The sequence below is a fragment of the Balaenoptera musculus genome, chromosome 14, assembly GCF_009873245.2.
Source record: "Balaenoptera musculus isolate JJ_BM4_2016_0621 chromosome 14, mBalMus1.pri.v3, whole genome shotgun sequence".
NCBI lineage: Eukaryota > Metazoa > Chordata > Mammalia > Artiodactyla > Balaenopteridae > Balaenoptera > Balaenoptera musculus.
The window spans coordinates 22,616,901-22,635,229 of NC_045798.1; the positions used below are offsets into that span (position 1 = coordinate 22,616,901).

The following is an 18,329-nucleotide window of genomic DNA, read 5'->3' on the forward strand; positions in this document are numbered from 1 at the left end:
AAGTTTAAAATAACTTCAAAAGGGCCGCCTGCTTCTAAGTGGGTTACTGTTACACTGGAGCCAAACACGGAACGAATAGGAGGAGAGACATTTCACTCTGTAATATTATCTCATCAAAAAATTCCTGGGGATTTAAAAGGGAAACTTCCTTCCTTTTGTCCTTTTGCCGCCGCAGACCAGGCTAGGGTGTCACTGTGGTACAGAGTTTCACCTGAAACAACAGCCCTGGACCTTTTCTTAAAAGGTGTGGTGGCTGGAATCAAGACTTATAATTTACGTGAAAGAATGGAAAAGGACAGCTCCACCCATTTTTCTCTTGAATCATAAGGATTATTTTTTCTCTTCTATGTACAAGGAAACAGACAACTCTCTTTTGCTCTTTGAACAAACAGCCTGAACCTTTTTCTGGATCTAGAATCCAGAGGTACCCGAACACAGTTTTTTCCCCCCCGTTGTCATAGCAATGGGAACGGAAAGGACCCCAGACACAGAAAAGGAGCTGGCTGTTGCTGCTGTTTGTTGGAAACTTCCAAATGGGAATTGCCTGAGGATTAAAACCGGCATTTCTTCGCTGAGGGGTCTGGTTTTCCGAACACTGTCTTCTGCAGTGAGTGTCACTTTTTAGAGAAAAACCAAGAACAGCCTCTACCCTGTTTGGTTCCTCTTGTTCTTGGTACCAAAAGAACAACTGAGAAGCTGCCTGTCGGAATCTGGGCAAAGCAGCAAGTATTTCAAATCTACCTTCCCACCTGAATATCTCCCATCCCCTGAATTGCATTTTGTCAGATAATCATGTTGAAACTTAGATACGGCCCTGTGTATATCGCATGTCTGACTTTACAGACCTTCACTTAGAACTTCCAATTCCAAGTAGGTAAGGAGATGTTTCATAGATTAAATTTTGTAAAAAAAAAAAAAAAAAGTATCCAATAGCCGATAGGAAACGATCTGAAAATGTTAAGCAAAATTTAATTCTAAATCTATTCTTTAAATGACTCAAAGTGACACATACAGCTACCAGATGACAAGTATTGAGCTCTACATAGAAATTCACAGACATAGTTTTATTTTAAATTACAAGGCAACATCATAAAGGACACTTGATTGTTCTTATTATAAAAAGGTAAGGATTTGGTACGTGTACACACAAAACAGTTATTAAATCAAGAAGAAATATATTGGAGGGGAAAGGGTAAAGAAGGCTTCTCATTCTTCCAGATTTAAAAAGAATACTATAAAACCACAAAATCAATAAAACTACATGATGCCAGTCTGAAACTAGAAAAATAAAACAAGTGGAAAAGAAATTCCAAAAACACATTTAAATTTTTAAAAGATCTTATGATGCAAACCAGGACAACATAAGGATGCAGAAAGGACTCACTTAATACATTCTGTTGGGACAGGTGGATAGCAATGCAGAGAAAAGCTCAGTTTGGCCGTCCATAAGTTATTCTGAGAATCAGTGAGGCAACTCGAGTTAAGGGAAGTCCTTTAGGACAATTAACAAGCTAGACAGTGAGAAAGGAGGCGGAAAGAGCAATATATTCTTAAAACTTCTCCATATTATCAGTAACAGAAAGGAATGAAGTGACAGTTACGGGATATATATAAATAGTTTATAGTAAGAAAACAGAAAGACCATCAACCTTGTTGCTGATGAATGCACAGTAAAATCACCAACGTAACTCAATGCTACTGGGTGTATGGGCTGCTGGGTGTATGTGGACACAACTGGCTGGCCACGCTGCAAATCGGCTCAATTTGGGGTAATCTGTCTATCAATATACAACAAACCCAAGATCCTATGACTTTCTTTCCCCCATAATTCCATTTTTAGAGCAGATCCTGAGGAAGTAACCTAAAACTAAGTCAAAAACAAATGAAATAAATAAATAAAACAAAGAAGTAACTTTCCATGATAAAATCTTCAAGCAGTCCTTCTCCAAACTATGAAAATGTAGAAAGAAAAAAGAAAATGTCTTCCCAAAGACTATATAATCAAACAAAACAATGTGCATAATTTATGGGATATTATATAATTATAAGAGGATAATGATGAAGATAACATGGTATAAAAAGTACCATGTATGAAATTTTAAGAAAAGCATATGTGCAAAACAACACCTATTTAAAAATACCATCTGCAGATGGGTGAAAACCGCAAGGAAACAAAGAATTTTAAAAGTTGATGGGTTTAGAGAGTAAGGGTAGCTGGAGACTTTCCTTTTTTGGATTCTAGTGTTCATCCAAACCAATATTTGCTGAGCACTGACCCTGTGCCGGACACTGTGGACAAGAAAAGGTAATTAAGACCCATTGTTGTTTGATCAGTAATTTGAAAAAAAAAAAATCTAAAATGTATGTGCATTTGCTGACACAACAGGTGACGGAAATTTGAAGCTCACCAGGGCTTCTTCCTATAAATCAGCTCTATGTACAACACAGCTTAAAAGTAACAAACGGCATTACTAGGTAGTGACACGCATCCGCAAACAGACGTACTCCTCCCCACAGCAACACGCCACCACAGAATGGTCCAGCAGCTGAGCGCACCCTGGAGAGAGCGTTCCGTGGGTGCTGGACAGGACAGCCAGGCACTGGAGCCTGCGCTGGCCAAGCAGCACAGGCTGCCTGCAAGGGCTCAGCAAGAAAACATGAGGGGAAAGTATGATAGACCGGCATGCAGTGTGGAATCAACAATAAACACCATCCTAATGGATGATGACAGCAGTTTAGCGTCGGTCATCCCGACACGATGAGCTTGAGCCAGAGGCCACCTGATCACAGAAATACTTTATGAAGTTACACCATGGTTTTGGTTCCTTCCTTTGACACACGCAAAACAGATGGAGAAAAACACTCAAAACAAAAACAAAGCTAAAAATCCTTTCACCATCTGCTAGAAAATACACTCCCTCCCCCCACACAAAAACTTGTACCTGAAAGTTTATGGTAACATTATTCATAGCAGCCAAAAAAGTGGAAATAACCCAAACGTCCATCAACGGGTGAATCGGTAAACAAAATGTGGTATACCCAAACAATGGAATATCATTTGGCTACACAAAGGAACAATATTGATACATGCTACAACACGGATGAACCTGGAAAATATTAAGCTGAGTGAAAGAAGCCAGTCAAAGTCCACATCTTCTATTCTCTATTCATATGAAAGTCCGGCATAGGGAAATCTATAAAGACAGAAAATAGATTAGTGGTTGCATAAGGCTGGAGGGTTGAGGAATGAAAGGATAGGGAAGTAGGAGCTAAAAGGTACAGGGTTTGTTTTTTGATATGATTTATATGTTCTAAAATTGATTGTGGTGATGGTCTACAACTCTGTGAATATACTAAAACCCACTAAACTGTACACTTCATACAGGTGAATTGCATGGTGTGTGAATCATATCTCAACAAAGCTGTTATTGAAAGAGTTAATGCAAATAAAGGGCAAGTTAGAAAAGAAAAAATAAATAGTAGGGCAAGACTCTAATTATGAGCAACGGTATGGCATGTTGAAAAGAACACAGCCCCAAGGTCCAGTTTCCTCGTGTGTAAAATAAGAACAGCGCCTGCATCACCCGAGTTAGATGGCACAAGCCAATGCACTCGGTAAATTAGGATTCCAAGGTTGGGGGTGAGGGGACTGTATTAGGGCACAGTGCCTAAGAGGGAAAGGGCTCCAGCCAGGGCAGTGTCACCACGAAAAGAGTGACAACAGGAGATCGGTGAGAGCAGAGTGAGGTGGAAATAGAACTACTCCTATTCACCATGCCCAAGACCATGGACCCAAGCAAGAAACCTATCGCAAGAATGCAGGAAAGCAGGACACCAGTGATAGATCCAGAATGGGGGCAAGAGCCCGCGGGGAGGGGAAAGGCACCTCAAGTTCCTCGAGGACTCGCTAGCTACACCCACAGGCTACAGATTCACCCCCATCCCATCCTCGCTTCTCTGTAATTGCACTGGTGAGTTTCCAAACCAGAGCGCTTCAGAAAGGGTCACTTGATGAAAATCGCTGTTAATAACAGGGGCAGGGGGCTAGGGAGGAGAGGAAACCACAGCATTAAAAGCAATAAATTATATGCTGTGCTTTGCCACCCTCACCCGACCTTGGGTGAGTCATATAAGGGCCACATTCTCTCTGATCCTGAGAGCAAGGGGAATGCCTGCCACCTGCCTACCCCATGGGGGTTTTGGGAGGATTAATGAGATAATGTCTGAGCTGTGCTTTGGGCTCCCTGGAGACAATACTAGGTCTCAGGCACTATTAGCACAAGCTAGGACAGTTTCTTGCCCATTCCTCACCTCATTATGCCACCTGTGCTTTATTACGTCTGCTATTAAAGTTCTCTCTCAAAGAGTGGACCAGGGAGATCATAACCCAGGCTGGGTCTGCTCTGCCTGGGCAACCTTGTTAACGCCACTCCCTACACCTTGCTCATCAGCAACAGGGTACCTTGAACATTCAGCACAGCGCCCAGCATTTGATGCCAGAGACGGATGGTTAAAAAGGCTCTCTGGACTTCTGGGTTTTAATTGAGACCCTTTGCTTCGTGTTACCGCCCTCACACCCCAACGTTTAGGGCCCTAGGGGAGTGACTGCCAGGCTGGGGAGGGGAGCAGGAACAAGCTCCTGGAGTACTGAACTACTCCGTTCCTGGATGTCAGGCTCACGAACAGGTTTTTGCGGGTTTTAAGTTCAAGGCTACCAACTAACGAAACCAGGTGGACTCTGAGTTCACATACAAAGAAACCTGCATTTACGGTGTTTCAAAGCGAGGGCAAGGCCATGTGTAAAATTGTGTGTGTGTGCAAAATTGATACAAAAAACTTGATGTGGGTCTCTGTCTTCAAGGGTCTCTATCCAGTTTGGTGAACTGATATTATAAGGGTGTTGTGAAGATTAGAGATAACATATGTTAAACTTCCAGAGCGGTGATTATAATAGCCGCTAACACTTATTTTGTGTTTGCCATGTTCTGGGCACTGGTTTTCTAGTTTTATAGGTGTCAACCCATTTGATCCTAACAGCCTTGAGGTAGGTATCCTTAGTATTCTCGTTTTATAGATGAGGAAACCAAGACAGAGGTTCAGTGATTTGCTCAAGGTCACACCCAAGTCAGTGGCAGAGCTGGGATTTAAACCCGGGTAGCCTTTACCACCCTGCCATAGTAGACATGAAATATATTCCCATTACCTTCTTGGTGCTGAAAAGAAAGTAACATGTTTTATCTAATCCAAGTGCTAAGAATGGTGCCTGCCCTGATACCCTCTTAGTTATTTGATTAACCTTGAGTTTAAACAAACAAACAAACAATGAGAAAAAGAGAAGGCTTGGCAGGGATGTAGATAACAAGAGACTGTAGAAGTGATAAGTGATTGGGGAGGGGGGAGCAGAGCAGAATCAAATAGGTTCCCAGTTAAGAAGGACAAACTGAGCTTCATGACCCTCTACCTCCACAAACCAAAGGTCCAAATCTAGGAATATGCAAGCATCCATAATAATTCAGCCAAACACTGGACCCATGTAAGATAGATGTAGCAATGGAAGTAAAAATACCAAATTCAAGATGGGGTCACATTTTGCAGGAAAGGAGAGGGAAATACTATTTCTTGGGCTTGTTCCAAGAAATACCCAAGTATCTGATATATTGTTTCACATCTCAATCCCTTGATTTCTTAAGAAAGCATAAACCGAATGACATTATTACATAAGAAATCCACCCATAGCACCCCCATCTCAAGCACATTCTACCCACTCCATAAATCAGTGATCTCCCTAGTATGTCTCCTGTCTACTTTCAGATATTTTTCCCAAAGCCCTGAGTGGCAAAAACCTATTTCCTACCTCTGCAAAGCTCTTAGGTCCTTATCTAAATGAAGGGGAAAGGTGTAAAAAAATTAAACGTCTGAAATTCAACAGGGTACCAAAAATACCTTGGCAGGAAGAAAACTACCAATCTGTGTCAACTTTCCTAACCTGAAGAAAAAAGTAACACATAATAGCAAATCGTAAGTGTACCAACTTGGTCCAGCAACAAGTTAATAAAGGAAATAATAGGTCATTTAAAGAAAAAAGAACACTGGGAGGCGGCCAAAGCAGCAGGGACTACACCAGGTATTTAGTCTGTGTGTCGGCACAGGAGGGTAAGCAGCCAGTCTGCCCTTCTCCTTCACCAGGATGCAGCGGAAGCCTGCAGGATGCGCCAGAAGCCCTGGCGAGAAAGATCACCTGCCACAATAGGAGCCCAGCGAGAGAACTTTAACTTACACCTTAGCCTGGAGAACTAAATAATTCCAGATCGCCCGGGACGTCTGCTTAGCTGATTTACCACCCTGAGGAGAGGCGGACAGAGCACGGACTCTGGGTCACAGCCTCAACTCGGTCTCTTACAGCCATGGCCTTGAACATGTCATTGTCATTTAGCCCCTCTGGGCCTCGAGGTTCTGCGTCTATAAAACATGGCAAGAAACACCCCAGCTCGTACATCTTCGGATACAGTGTGTAGCAGAGGGTGGCCACTTGAACACAGGTCCCCTTCCCGCTCAACGAGGCAATCTGTGGCTGCTTAAGGGCATAAACAATAACCTACTGCCTTAGCATTTAGGATCGAGGCTTGCGATGAAGTAGGATGTGGTCAGAAAAAAAGACTACCTTAAAACTGCCGCTCCTTGGTAGATTACCTGCCTTCTCTCTTTCGGTGGTTTGGGAGATTTTTGCTTTAGCCCTACATTGGGCTATTTCACTGCAACATGCCTAGGGGTGGACTTGTGGGTTTATTTTAATTCACCTTGTTAAACAAAGCACTGTGTGTGTTTTCAATTTGAAAACTCATGTCTTATTTTGCTTCTGGAAAATTCTCAGCCTTCATCTTTCTGACAGTGCTTGTCTGCCACTGCCCCATCTCTCTTCCTCTAGAACATCTATCAGACCAGGGTTGGAGGCGTAGGTCTGCCCTCCACGTGACCCAACTACTCTGTCAAAACATTTCTACTCCTCCGCCTGCATTCTGCATATCTTCCAATTCACTAATCCTATCTTCATCTTTGGCCAGTGTGGAGCTTCATTTATTAAGATTTAAATTTCGATGCTTATTTTTCATTTCCAGCATTTACAGGTTTTTGTTCATATCTACCTATTAATATTTCCTTTCTGCCTGTTGTGTTTCATATTCTCTTTTAGCTGTAATAAGGCCTTTTATCTCTGATAATTCTAAACACGCATTTTACACTTGGTATCAGAGGCCTCTATTTTCATTTAATCCTGAACAAATTAATCTCTCACTGTTGATTTTGTTGGCTATCTTTAGTAGTTTAGGTGTTCTGGAATTTTGGTTTGCAAATTAATACGGTCAGAGTTGGTCAGGAGGAGGTGGAGTGGGGCGAGGTAGGGTGGGGGGAGGGGAGGTCTTCTCCGTACCACCCCTCCCCCACAGTTTTGTGGTCACTACTCCCAGGATCTGCAAGCCTAGAACAAGTCTCGTGTTGACAGACCAGGACCCCTCGCACACAGTGACACGGGTAAACTTCAGTCACGCCTCCAGGTGATGTTGGCCCATGAGTGGGCTGCAAGCTTGTGTCTGTTTCTTCCGGCCGCCCTAGACTTCACCCTGAGCAGTAATTGTCTTGGATGTTTTTAGCCTCCTTCCATAGCTGGAGCAGCCCAGCCCAAACCTTGTTTTCAGCAGTGAGTCTGGCTCATGGGCTACTTTTAGTTCCCTCTGCCCCAGCAGAGCGGAGCTCCCAGCTCCACCGCCTATTTCCAGACTCACAGCAGAGCGGGGCTGTGGCTTCAGCATCAATCTTTGCTTTGTATTTGTTTTTTACAGATATGTTTCTCTTGTTTTTGAGCATAATTACATCTTTAACTTTGTTTGGTGTTTGCAACTGGGGGGCAAATGGAAGTGATCCAAAATTAAACATATACACTGAACAGAAGGTGATATTTAAGCAAAGATGTAAAGGGAAGTAAGGGAGACAGTCACGCCTGGAGGAAGAAAATTATTCCAGACAAAGGGAACAACAGCAAGTGCAAAAAGCCTGAGGCAGGTCTGGAATGTTTGAAGAACAGAGTGAGCACGGGGGATGGAGCGCAGCAGAGAAAGGGGAGAGAGGGGACAGGAGGCCAAACCACGGAGGGTTACAAGCCCTCATAAGTCAATGGGAAACTCTCAACAGAGTAGCAAGAAGGTTGGACTTAGATTTTAACAGGATTGTTCTGGCTGCTACACTTGGGAAAATATGGGGTAGGGGAGGAGAGTGGCAGGAAGTGGGAGGTTAGATGAAGGGAGACCAGTTAGGAGGCTCCTGCAAGAACCCAGAGGATAAATGAGGGTGGGTGAGAACAGGGTAGAGGTGGTGCAAGTGGATGGATTCTGAATATAATTTGAAGGTAGAGCAGCAGAAATTGTTGATGGGCTGGATGTGGGCGGGGGAGAAAGACAGGAGTCAAGAATGACTCCAAGGATAGAAATGCTATTAGCTGAGATGAGGAAGAATGACAGAATAGGTTTGTTTTGGAAGGAGTTCAGTTTTAAACACTAAAATGAAAGTTGGGCCTTGTCTTACTACAAAGACACCAAAATTACTGTGAGACTCAAAAGAAGACTGAGGACTACTATCCGGAATATATAAAGAACTCTTAAAACTCAATAATAGAAACACAAAACAATCCAATTAAAAACGGGCAAAGGATTTGAATAAAGACTTCACAAAGGAGAGATAGGGGTGACAAACAAGCACACGAAAAGATGCTCAACATCCTTAGTCATCAGAGAAATGCAAAGTAAACACAAGATACTGCTACATACCCACTAGAATGGCTGAAATTAAAAGACTGATAATACGAAGCGTTGGTGACAATGTGGAGCAACGGGAACTCTCGTGCACCGCTTTCAGGAATGCAAAGTGCCACAGACACTCTGGAAAACAGTTTGGCAGTTTCTTATAAAGTAAAACATACACCTAGCAGGTGACCCAGCCATTCTACTCCTAGTTATTTATACAAGAGAAATGAAAACATTTTTCCACACAAATCTTGTACTCACATAGCCATAGCAGCTTTGTTTGTAAAAGCCAAAAAGTGGAAACAACCCAACGTCCATCAACAAAGTAAATGAATACATAAAATGTGGTGCATCCATACAATGGAATACTACCCGGACATAAAAAGCAACAAAACATTGATGCGTGCTACAACATAGATGAACCCCAAAATCAACACATTGAATAAAATAACCCAGACTTACTCCCCTCCCCCAAAAAAGGGTACATAATGCATGTTTCCATTAATATAAAATTCTAGAAAATAAAGGTTATCTACAGTGACAGAATGCAGTGATTGTCTGGGGCTGGGGCAGAGGAAGGGATGGACTGCCAAGGGACAAGAAACATTAAGCGGTGATGAAAATGTTGGTTGTGGTGTTGGTTTCACAGGTGTATACATCTATCAAAATTCCCTAATGGGGGCTTCCCTGGTGGTGCAGTGGTTAAGAATCCGCCTGCCAATGCAGGAGACACGGGTTCGAGGCCTGGTCCGGGAAGATCCCACATGCTGTGGAGTAACTAAGCCCGTGCGCCACAACTACTGAGCCTGCGCTCTAGAGCCCGTGAGCCACAACTACTGAAGCCTGCACGCCTAGAGCCTGTGCTCCGCAACAAGAGAATCCACCACAATGAGAAGCCCGTGCACCGCAACAAAGAGTAGTCCCCGCTCGCTGCAACTAGAGAAAGACCGCGTGCAGCAACAAAGACCCAATGCAGCCAAAAATAAATAAATTAATCAATTAATTTTTTAAAAAACCCTACATTGCATCTTTAAATGGTTAGTTTATGGTAAATAAATACTTCAATTAAAAGGGTTTTTGTTTTTTTTTTTAAGGAAATTGCTGAATTCGGTGTAAAAACAAAGACAGCGTTCTAAAAAGAGAGTCAACAACTCTACCATGGAGCTCTCCAACCCAACCCAAAGTAACAAGCATCCCAGCGTCAACACTCAGTTACGTAAGTGGGCTTTAATTCATAAACACATGATGACCCAGGGAAGAAAAAAGAAAACTTTCCTTTTCTGATTCAGGTCTAGCTCAGAATCGGCCATGAAAACCAATACGAGACAACGTCTTTTTTAGACAGCTAGTATGGATTTGGCTCCTCATGCTTCGTAAACCCTAGTCTTGGTAGAATAAAGACTAAAACTCAGAGCAGGGCCCTTGGGATGTCTAACCACCCCGTCAGAGGCAGTGTACATGCTGAGACACACAAGAGCCCTCTTTGCCTCCCTCTTCCAAAAGGACACTCCCAGTGTAAGCCACTGTGCGTAAAACGACTCACCTCGATGCACTTGAACTAAGACCAGCCCCTTGCCTGTAACTCTGCATTCAGGTTTTTATTCTTGCAAACCCAAAGTATGTACAAACCAAATTCCAGTCGGAGACCAGCAACAAAGAACATTCTTAAGGGTGGAGGCGGCAACATGGCAGCTCGTTCCTCTGCACAGGAGCTTTTCTGGCTACAGCTGTTCTCCCCACCATACCTCTCCCAACACAGGCAGATATCTTCACACGTATGCATTCATCCACCCACACACAACCGTGTAAATATGCACCACTAACAGCACATGTAATATGGCCACATATAAACATGCGACAAACGATAATACGGTTGTCCCTCAGTCTCCACGGGTGACTGGTTCTGGGACCCCTGCGGATACCTAAATCCGAGGATGCTCAAGTCCCTTACACGAAATGGTGCAGTATTTGCATATAACCTACACACATCCTCCCGTATACTTTAAATCATCTCTAGATTACTTATAATACTCAGTACAATGTAAACAGTTGTAAATACAATGTAAATGCTAAATAGTCGCCATAATGAGGCAAATTCACTTTTTGCTTTCTGGAACTTCCTGGAATTTTGTTTCCCAACTGAACATTTTCAATCTACGGTTGGTTGAATCCATGGATGTGGAACCTGTGGTTACACTGGGCCGACGGACACTGGTTCTAGATTCTATCGTGGGATGCTGCCCAACCACAGGAGCACTTGTACCGGAGTCAGTACAACTCAGGTCAGAGGTCTTCCCTCTCTGTGAAGAACAAGCGACTGCTTGTGTCTTTTAGGGAGCTGAACCAGAGAGTGCTAGAACATGGCCTGAACATGTGTCAGTGCCACGGACAGCTTTATCACACCTTCTGTGTTCCGAGCCTTCCTCGTAAGGTCAGAGGTCATGGGAAGTCACTCAGTGGGGGCTGCAGCTGTGGATCAGGGCTGGCAAACAACAGCACCTTCCGCGGCGATGGGCAAGCTCTGTTCCTGCACTGACAATGCAGGAGCCGTGAGCCACGTGTGGCTGTTGGAGGCAGGGAACTGGACTTTAAGTTTTACTTAATTTTAATTAATTCAAATTTAAGAAGCCACATCTGGCTAGTGACTGCTATGTTAACTTTAGACTCTGAAATCTTAACTTTAGACTCTGAAATCTAACACTTCCCTACAATCTCAAGAAAGAAAGGAAAACAAAAGTCCAAACATACTCTTACCCTGTCCACCTCCAGTTATCTTAAAAGTATCAAATTAAAATCAGGACTGGCTCAAATCTAGAAGATAAAGAAATGTGTTTGATGCTACAGGTTAACAGGGGAAATGTTGTTTTAAAAAGATTTTGTTTTGGCAGCACCGGGCAATGCAAAATAAAACAAAACACCACAGGAAATGAGCAGTGAAGGTGTTCTGGGGTCAGAGACCAGTGGGAGGTCAGGTGACACAGGAAACTTAAGATAGCAAGAGGGAGAGCTCAGGCTGCCAGTGATCTCACTGCGTAGTCCTGGGCAAATCACTTCTTCTCTCTGGACCTCAGTTTCTCAGCAATACATAGGATTCACATGCATACATCTAATTCACAGAGCTGTTAGAAAGGAGAAGAAAAAGTAATGAGTACCGAAGAGTACCAAATGCTACCTAAAAGCAAGATGTCACCATAAATTCACCTAAGTGACTTGGAGGTCCTTATGCCCCATTCCTTGGCTCCATCCACTCTTCATGGTCCAGCTCTAACCCCACTGCCTCTGTTTGATCTTTCCAGAACCCCTCCACTCACTATTACTGCTCCCACTTCTGAACGCCTACCCTGTTTGGACTCTTCTAAGCTTAACTATTGCATGTATATTCTCTCCCCATGGAGAGGGGAGGGGGTTGTCAATCACTGGCTCTGGATCAAATGACAAACCTTGATATTATGAAAAATAAACAGCAACATCATAAAGGAAAGGGAGCTGATGCACTCAAGTGAGTCACCAAGAAGAAGCCAAGAATGGCATTGGTCTTCTACACTTAGGATGACTGGGAACAGCCACAGAAGAACCAGTAGCTGGGAAACACTAACCATGGAATTGCAGGGGACCCCGCCAAGAAGGGGTTGGAGCCTGCAGGAGCCTGACAGGCGATGCGCTCTGCTATGGTCTGAATGCTTGTCTCCCCACAGAATTCCTATGTTGCAATCCTAACCCCCAAAGGTGATGGTATTAAGTAGGTGGGGCCTCTGGGAGGTGCTTAAAGTCACATATGGGATCAGTGCCTCATGAAAGAGGCTCCACAGAGCTCCCTGGCCTCCTCTGCCATGTGAGGATATGAGAAGTCTGCAACCCAGGAGAGGGCCCTCACTCGACCATGCTGGCACCCACATCTCAGACTTCCAGCCTCCAGGACAGTGAATGATAAATTTCGGTTGTTTATAAGCTACCCAGTCCGTAGTATTTTGTTAAAACAGCCCAAAGGAGTTGAAAATCCAAGCAACAATGTAGACGCCACACCTGGAACTGAAAACACCCTGATTTCGGAAGGGAGAAGCAAGGCAGGCCCAGAGGTTGCCTGCAACTCCTAAGCAAGTTGCCAAAATATGTCTTTTTAAAATATAGTCCTTATCAATAGGATCCAAGATCTACAGAATTCAAGAACATTGAATTCAGATGGTAACTCCAATCCCCAGCCCTTCCTGCTAGATCAAACTTCCAACTCTGTGCTGTAGTTCATTAATTACCAGTGGCTCTCTGGCCTCAGCCACTACTAACAAGAAGCCCTGGGGCACTGCTAGATGCACAGTCCAGTGGGGACTGACTGGGAAGGGGCACGAGGGAATCTTCTGGACTGATGGTCATATTGTTCTTTATCTTGACAAAAAAGATAAAGGTTGAGTTACATAAGGGGACACATTTGTCAAAACCCACAGGGTAGAATACTTAAGATTTGTACATTTCATTCCATGCAAAGTTTAACCTCAAAGAAAGAACTGTAAAGAAACAGAAATTGCACGGTCCAGCCATACACAGAACCCCAATCAGAATCTCTAGTGCTGGGACACAGACTTAGGGATTTTAACATGATTCTGATGAAGGTGAACTTCTGAGAACACTTTGAAAATTACTTGCCTAGGCCAAAGAAAACAGGTCAAGTGTAGACAAGGAAGTTAATTCAAATTAGGCTTCCCATTTCTACCTGAAACTGACTACGTGACAGAAATCATAACTCAATGCTTCCAAGTAGTGGAAAAAATGATATGAAATGGCCACTGTTTGCCAAGTTCTTTATTTACAAAACTTGCACTTGCATATGGTAATAAGGTACTATTACTCCTAGATGCAAGCATGCATCTTGGCGAATGGGCATCTTCTTATCCATAGAAGAGGATAACCTTAATTTGTCAATATAAGAGGTCCACTCAGGCCAGAGGTTTGTCTCCATTGTGAACTGCACTGCTCCCCTAGGAGAGGGGAGGTGGCACCAGCCAGGGTGTGTGGCAGTCCGCGGGCATGGCGTCCCTCCAGCTGCCCGGTTCCACAGCTAAGGGATCACTTCCCATGTGGGAGCCACGGAGCTGCTGGGCCAGAGCCTTGTGTAAGCTGAATCTCCTTCGTCCTCCAAAAAGACCAGCTTGTATCTTCCTGTTTCTGAGGTCTAGTTTTTCAACAAAACTGGGATTCTCATCCCTGTGGTTGTAAGACATACTTGAGAAGCTACTCAGCTTCCCTTGGGAAGGATGGGAGAGTGAGTACCAAAAGGTAATTTTCATGAGCACTTGTGACTGGTGAGAAATTCCAGACCAGAAAGGGCACTCTCCTCCAGGGCCTCGCCTTCCCACGAGACTGCGTTCTTCTCTGCTGATGAAGTCGGCACTCACTCTGCCAAGTTGCCAGGGTACCATTTAGCTCTTGCTATAAGATGCGAGGACAAAATGTACCAGGTGCAAGTCATTCAGTTTTGAACACGGTAACTTGTTTACCTAGAGCTAAGAGAGAAGCCAAACTGGGAAATGGGCCAAATGAAGGAAACTGGATGAGTCGGTACCCACCAAATGCAGCCCGTCACAAGCCTGAGGCTCCTGGAGTCTCTGTGCCCCACAAGGGCCACTCTTTCATCCTCTCCCCCCGTGAGTGGCAACCACTTTGGGTACCCAGTCTTTACAACCCTTAATGAAGGTCATATCTACTTCTTCGCTGCAGGTGTGCATGACAGAGATTACTGTCCCTGTGTGTTGAGGAAGAGCCTCAGGAGGCGACACATCCAAACAGACACGGAGGCAGCTGGACCCACGTTCAAACCAGCCACTCTGATCCCCTCTGCCAACTAGGCCCCTGAGTCACTGGGTCATACACCTTCCCCAACAGGAAAAATAAATGACTTTTTAGTCATTCTTTGGATTTGAGGGAGACAAAAGTAAAACCAACTTTTACCCATCGCCAAATCAATCAGTTACTGATTTATTGCCTGCATAGTAGGCACTCAAGTAGTTGTTGGTAGATCAACTGGTTTCAGCAAAGACCAAACTGATTCCAATGACTTGGAGCCTCAGTTCTTATTAACAACTAGACAGAAGAGTCACTTGCTTTTCAAAGCATCCTTCTGCACTCCGCTCCCCCACGCCATATCCCAAAGTTCTTCACACTGCCAGACCGAGAACAAACATTGGTTCCCGCCTCTAAACGTGGTGCAACCTGGGGGAGGCAGTATATGATCTTGCTGGATGCAGCGCAATGGACGAGGTCTCAGTAACAGTAAGCATTATCATCCAATCAGAAAGCAATCTGTGGGCTTCCCTGGTGGCGCAGTGGTTGAGAGTCTGCCTGCCAGTGCAGGGCACACGGGTTCGAGCCCTGGTCTGGGAGGATCCCACATGCCGCGGAGCGACTGGGCCCGTGAGCCACAATTGCTGAGCCTGCGCGTCTGGAGCCTGTGCTCCGCAACAAGAGAGGCCGTGATAGTGAGAGGCCCGCGCACCGCGATGAAGAGTGGCCCCCACTTGCCGCAACTAGAGAGAGCCCTCGCACAGAAACGAAGACCCAACACAGCCATAAATAAATAAATAAATAAAATTTTAAAAAAAAGAAAAAAAAGAAAGCAATCTGTAAGTTTATAAACCCGTTCAGGGTTTCTCTGGTGGCGCAGTGGTTAAGAATCGCCTGCCAATGCAGGTTCGAGCCCTGGTCCAGGAAGATCCCACATGCCATGGAGCAACTAAACCAGTGCGTCACAACTACTGAGCCTGCGCTCTAGAGCTCACAAGCCACAACTACTGAGCCTGTGTGCCACAACTACTGAAGCCCACGTGCCTAGAGCCCGTGCTCCACAACAAGAGAAGCCACTGCAGTGAGAAGCCCGCGCACCACAACGAAGAGTAGCCCCCGCTCACCACAACTAGAGAAAGCCCATGCTCAGCAACGAAGACCCAATGCAACCAAAAATAAATAAATAAATTTATTAAAAATATATATATAAACCCGTTCACTAAATTTACTGAGCACCCTCTGGGTGTCATGCACTGTGACAGGTGCTGTGAGTGACACAGTGAAGAGTCAGACCAAGGATCCCATGCTGGAGGGGCTCCAGATGATAATCGGCTTGGAATTCTGTGACTGTCAGTCTTATCTTGTAACCGGTGCCAACAGAGCAGAATGTCAGAACTGCAAAGCCCCTCGACAAAGACAGAATTTGGAAAGCACTATCCTGGCTCCAAAGATGGAATTTTGAAAGCACTGTCCTGGCTCCAAACCATAACACTGTAATAAACCAAAAATTGTCATAAACCAAAGACACTACACACAAATCTACACTGCTCTACAATTCTCTTCCAAATGCAGACAGCCTTGAACAAAAAGCCCTGTGGTCTGCCCAATATGCATATTACCTTTCTAGACCTAATTCAAATCTTCCTTGTTAACAAATCAAGATGTGCTGGGAGGGGTAAGTGCCACTCAGGACTCCTGGCGCCCCTGGACCCCACTTGGCTGCTGAGACCCTCAGGGCTAAATACACTTTGGGGTGAAAAGCAGTCATGGCTGTTAGGCTCTATTTTTCCTCCAGAACGGACCCAGCATGATTCCAAAGCCTTCTGGGACTATTCATCCCCCAGGCCTGAAGGCAGGTCTACAGACCCCCCTCTACAGGAGGCCTGTGATGCCCAGAGGTCTAAGAAGCAGGAGTGCCCTACTCAGTTCTCAGCTCTCTGGCAGATAAAGTTAAAGCAGGAATGCATGAAGCCCTCCGCACGCACCTCACGTACTGCTTTGGGGGCGATTAAGTAATTTTTTGCTCAGCTCAAGGTTCAAGAAGCTAGTGGGGAAACGGTCTCAGTCAGAGCAGATGACTTCAAAGGACTGAAAGACAGGCCCCATGCTTTGTAGACATGCCTCTCTCCCTGGAGGAGAAAAGGCAAAATCAGCTTCCCCAAATTCTCCATGCTACATACTCGGTCATGAAGAAAACACCAGCCCCAGAAAAGGGAAGGAAAGAAGATCAGGAGGTCCCTTTGTTTCTAGGAAGCTCGGGATTTCATCCAATGCAAGAAGCTGCTGCTAAAAAAAGAAAAAAAAATCAAGGAAACAAATCAAAGGCTGCTCAGAAAATCTAAAATATGTCATCAGACACTTATGGCTAGCAGGAAGATCTACAGGTATTAGCAGGAACTATCCCTCACCCCTCCCCACCTTATCTGTACTACACACCTGTCCGGTCCCTTGTATTTCAGGGTTGGCCTCCCACATCACTTTACCCGCCCATTTCCATCCCAGAAAGCAGCCTGCAGAGAACACACCCCCTACTTGAAGGCACTATTGGCCAAGGCGGACATCCCTGTCTCTGACCATCTCTGTGGTACTTGATATGCTCCAACAATGGACAGAGCCACCACCCATCAGCCAGGTGGGCCAACGTGCTTTTCCTGTCCCAGGGATGAAGAGAACACTTTGCACCCCATCCTGCCCGGCCTTCAGGACCTCAGCAGGCAGTCAGTGGGGCAAATGAAAGGATGGCTTATTGCTGGTTTCCAAGCCATGTATAGTACAGGAAGTCCTTTCTTTTTCTTTTTTTAAATTATTAATTAATTTATTTATTTTTGGCTGCGTTGGGTCTTCGTTGCTGCACGTGGGCTTTCTCTAGTTGTGGCGAGCAGGGGCTACTTACTCTTCATTGCAGTGCGTGGGCTTCTCATTGCGGTGGTTTCTCTTGTTGAGAAGCACGGGCTCTAGGCGCATGGGCTTCAGTAGTTGTGGCATGTGGGTTCAGTAGTTGTGGCTCACGGGCTCTAGAGAGCAGGCTCAGTAGTTGCGGTGCACGGGCTTAGTTGCTCCGCGACATGTGGGATCTTCCCGGACCAGGGCTTGAACCCGTGTCCCCTGCATTAGCAGGCGGATTCTTAACCACTGCGCCACCAGGGAAGCCCCAGGAAGTCCTTTCTATCAACCCACCCTTAAGTAAATCCACAGAGGATTCTAGGTGGTGGACAGGTGGACTTTTTAAAACATATATTTTATGTTCATATACATAAATACACGTATGTTCATTTTACCATGAATTAGAAGAGATAAGCACAAGTTCTTGATAAAATCTCCTTTTTCACCAAAGCTAAGACACCATAAACCAAACATCTCTGAGTCGCAAGGAAAAAATTAAACGAGGACACACAATGGATTTTAAGACATTCCAATGTCAGAAATGATAAGACACAAAAAAAGCAAAGCATCTAAGAATCAACAAAATAAGTTATTTCAGTTTTTAGAATTATAGTCACTTTAAAGAGAAATATTAAATGACTGTGGCACACAGATATGGGAGGAACTGTGAAGGTGTTATAAGAACGACTACATTATATAACAAGAGCACACAGAGCAAGCCGTGTGCCGGGCCCTGCTCTAAGTGCTTTATAGAACTGAACATATTTAATCTTTAAAACAACTCCACGACGAGGTACCACATCATGCCTGTCTTCAGAGCAGCGAACTGCAGAACGATGGGGGTGGTGACCTGCCCAATGTCACACACAGGTGGTGCCGAGG

At 44.7% G+C, this 18,329-nt stretch overlaps 1 protein-coding gene across 1 annotated transcript in view; it reads right to left on the minus strand.

The window, feature by feature from the left end:
* ZNRF3 (zinc and ring finger 3) overlaps positions 1–18,329 on the minus strand; it is a 147,941-nt gene that overhangs the window by 66,633 nt on the left and 62,979 nt on the right. The window lies entirely within an intron of this gene.